The 4,203-nt window shown below is 44.2% G+C and overlaps 1 pseudogene; it reads left to right on the forward strand.

The window, feature by feature from the left end:
• Positions 1-3,770: 3,770 nt before the first annotated feature.
• LOC130267864 (U2 spliceosomal RNA) lies at positions 3,771-3,850 on the forward strand (annotated as a pseudogene).
• Positions 3,851-4,203: the final 353 nt, after the last annotated feature.

Below are 4,203 nucleotides of genomic sequence, written 5' to 3' on the forward strand. Positions count from 1 at the left end.
AAGGTTTTGCCAATCACGATAATTCTGACATTGTTTTTTTGTCACAAGTTGTCCTTCATGTACATAGTAAAAGTAAGCCGATATCATTTGTAGTTTTTTTTTACAATGTAAAAAATCATGACATTTTTACAAAAAATTATGATTTTTTGCTATTTTAACACTAATAGGTTGCATATATTTATACATACTGACCAAATAGTTTATGAAACTTATACTTTCAGATGTCTACTTTATTTTGATGTCATTTTTTTGTTTTTAATTAACATTTTAAATTAGTTAGAAGCCTAACAATTTAACTTGAAATTTTGAAAACTTTGAAAATTTGAAAAGTACATCTTTTTTTATGTGCTATGCAAGTTTTGCAGAAATTAAAAGGTAGTAGAACATAGGAACACCCCCCCAAATGACCCCATTTTAAAAACTAGACCCCTCAAGGTATTCGCTAGGGGGTACAGTGAGTATTTTAACACCATAGTTTTTTGGCAGGAATTCTTACAAAGTCAGTGTTAAAAATGAGAAATTTGCAATTTTTCACAAATGCATCATTTGGGGGGCATATTTTTTGTACATCACTTCTGACATTGAAAGAAATGCACCCTATATTTTATTTAGCTGCTTGTCCCATGTTCGGAAATACCCCCGCTTAGGCCATATATGGTTCCTTGGCCGCGTGGTAGGACTCAGAAGGAGTGGAGCGCCATTTGGCTTTCAGGGTAGAACAGTACCCCCACCCCCACAAGTGACCCCATTTATATACCGCACCCCTACAAGTTATTGGCTGGACCAGGGACCTCTCTGATTGGTCCTTGGTCGGCTGGCAGTATAACGCGTCTGTCTGTGACAGTTAAGGCTCCTGATGGATATATTCGTCATGTTGTGGGAATAAGCACCCGCTCATGGCGAATATATCCATCACTGCTGCGGCTGGGTAGCTCAGTGTGTCCGCTCATGACTGCCGGCGGGAAATCCGCCGCTATGAGTGAACACACAAAGCTACCCAGCCGCAACAGGGAGCTCATTACCGTGACTGCTGCATAATGTGTAGGATCACATGGTGGACATCCGCAGCATGTAATATTCTGCGGATGTCCGCCAATGCGATCCTACACATTATGCATTTTTTTTATTAGATTCATTTAATAAATGTATTTTTAATATATATATATTTTACACTTTTATTACATTTTTATTTATTTTTAAACTTTTATTTTATTTATTTATTTATTTTTATACTTTTTAATGCTTTGGAATACTTAGTATTCCAAAGCATTGCAGTTACATGCTGCCTGCCAGTTTTTACTAGCAGGCAGCATATTAGGACGTGCCTCTGGCACGTCCTTTCAGGAAATGCCCAGGGCAGACCTGGGGGTCTTTGTAGGACCCCCGGCTGCCCAGGTATGCAGCAGCACCCCGCGATGCTCCGGGGTACTGCAGGAGAGACAGAGGGAGCCCCCTCCCTCTGTCAGAACTCCTTACAGCGTTTGGTCACTTCTGACCGCGGCTGTAAGGGTTAATTTGTCGGGAGTGAAGTGAACTTCACTCCCGGCAGTGCGGCAGGTCCCGGCCAGCCGCGGCCACACAGAGCACCCCGTGATCGCGATGCGGGGTGCTGCAGAGGAGACAGAGGGAGCCCCCTCTCTCATAACACTTACAGCCCGCGGTCACTTCCGACCACGGCTGTAAGGGTTAAAACTGCCGGGACCGAAGTTTACTTCGGTCCTGGCAGTGCAGCAGTGTCCCGGCTGTGTGATACAGCCGAGTCCCTGCCGCGATCTCGTGGGTGCACTGGGCAGCACCCACGAGAATAATGGATGAGTATAGAAGTCCAGTTGCAGGAACGGCCGCCAACCTGGACGTCTATACTCGGCCGTGGTCGTTATCGAGTTAAATACTCTAAATTGCTAAAGTCCCAACCTTTGTCAATCTCCAAAGAAAGCAGTTGTTGGCATAGAGACTGTTTGGTTTATGAAGCTTGCAAAAAATCTTCAGTAAAAGTTATACCTGTTTCAGAAAACTCTCTGGTTGTGGACATTCTATTATTATCTACCTCCCTATCGCTCTTGGGAAGGGTGGCGGTAGGACAAGCATTACTGAGGAGCCCTCACCCTGGCATCACGAATAGCAAGGGTTAACAAGCACCCTTTAGTCACCGCACAGCTACACTCCCTATACCCTACTCCCACAGGCTATCACAACAGATACAAGGTAGTCTTCAGGGGAAAATCACATGGGCTGTGAACAAGTATACAGAGAAGACATAGCTCATACAGGAAGCTGCAGAGGCAGTAGAAGAGTAAGCAAAGAGTACAATAAGAAACTATAAAGAAAGTATTTTTGCACCATAAGTAAGAATAGTGGCGTCCGTAGCCTGTAAAATAAAATTTTTTCTTCATCTTCTGAAATGGACTAAACACCAACCTCTATTTCACAAACAGGAAGCAATGTTTCTTTCTAGAAATCATAATACTTTCTTTGATTCTTTTGTGATCATTTCACAGAAGAAACACATAGTAATATCATAGGCTTACAATGCTTGTTTGTGTGTCTTTACAGGCTCCTTATTTAAGACTGAGTTGGTCATCATTTATGATCAATTACAAGCAGCAGTCCCTGGAGAGAACACTCGGAACATGGAGAATAACCCTGTCTCAATAGTTTAGGAGCTCATAAGTAAGCTGTCTGCATACATTAGGTAATACAAATGGAAACAGACAGAGATTTAACACAGCGCTGTGTGATGGTTTAAACCCAGACAGACAATTTAGTGGCAGAAGGAGCACACAAAGAAATCTGATATCTAGCTAAATGTGCAAGGATTTTATTGTGTCATTGATCCAGTCATACTAGAAACATTGACCAAAAATTGTATAGACCAGTCTCCAAGAGTTGTTTGTATACTACCATATACACCAAAGTACAGAAAAAAAAATCTTAATGAATATCTGTCATCAGTATCACCCGCACTAACCTGTTATACAGGCTTGTGGTGCGGGTGACACTGATACAAACATAACTTACCTCGTGCCGATCCATCGCTGCATTCTGCCGTTGTTCCGCTTTTTTTGTGGTATGGTATGGTATTGAGCTGCTTGGAGCATGGGTGGAGCTATGTTCGCTTACCCAGGCACAGTAATGTCACCACTAAAGAGTTGGAGCTCTGCCTGTCTTATGAATATTCATGTTCCTCCCTCCCTGCTCGCTCTCTCTTTGGAACAGCAGCGCTTGGCCCAGTGACATCACCACTGCCGGGATAGAGCCTCACCAGGCTCATTTATGTCATATTCCCCCTTCCCTGCTCGATTCTCTTTTTGTCACAGCTGCGCATGCACCGTTGTCTCAGAAAGAGAGAGTACAAGCAGGGAAGGGGGGGGAGGTAGATCTAAATATCAATGAGCCTGGCAGGGCTCCGTCCCGGCAGTGGTGAAGTCACTGTGCCAGGTGCCACTGTGTCAGAGAGAGCGAGCAGAGAGGGGGGGAATATGAATATTGATGAGCCGGGCAAATTGCCAACCCTTCAGCAGTGACGTTATTATGCCGGGAAAGTGAGCATAGCTCCGCCCAAACCCCAAACAGCTTATTAGTATACCGTAAAAAAGCGGAATTATTGCGGAATGCAGTAACGGATCGAGACGAGATAAGTATTGTTTTAATCAGTGTCACCCGCACCACAAGCCTATATAACAGGTTTGTTCAGGTGATAGTGATGACAGATTTCCTTTAAATACTGTACATATGCATTCCTAAATTTTGATATCTCATTGAACATTAAACAAACTTCTCGGCCTTTTGGCTAAGATCAAGTGTAGTATCTGTTCCTATCAGTTTCATGCTGGTAAGAGACACACCAGTGTGGGGCTGGTGGGAATGGGTGCGGCATGGCGGGGGCAGGTGTACCCAGGCGTTCCAGGGCTGGTGCAAAACCACCAGCTCAACGGCTGCCCTGATGTGACCTGTTTCCTCCGGGTCTCGCCATGAGGTTGGGGGGTGTAGAGCTGAGGTACTTCTGTGCCTCGGAGAGTGGTGACCTTGAGGTGCTGAAACTCACTGGATGTTATAACTCACTGAGTGAATGCACTGCACCATACTCTTCACCTTTGGCACTCACCCTTGGTATCCCGGCCTTCTGGCTAGGATCAGGGAAATTTTTATACATCTGGCCGGATGACCGGGCAGTATATCTGCACTTCATTCACTTATTTATTT

This window comes from Hyla sarda, chromosome 4 (assembly GCF_029499605.1).
Source record: "Hyla sarda isolate aHylSar1 chromosome 4, aHylSar1.hap1, whole genome shotgun sequence".
NCBI lineage: Eukaryota > Metazoa > Chordata > Amphibia > Anura > Hylidae > Hyla > Hyla sarda.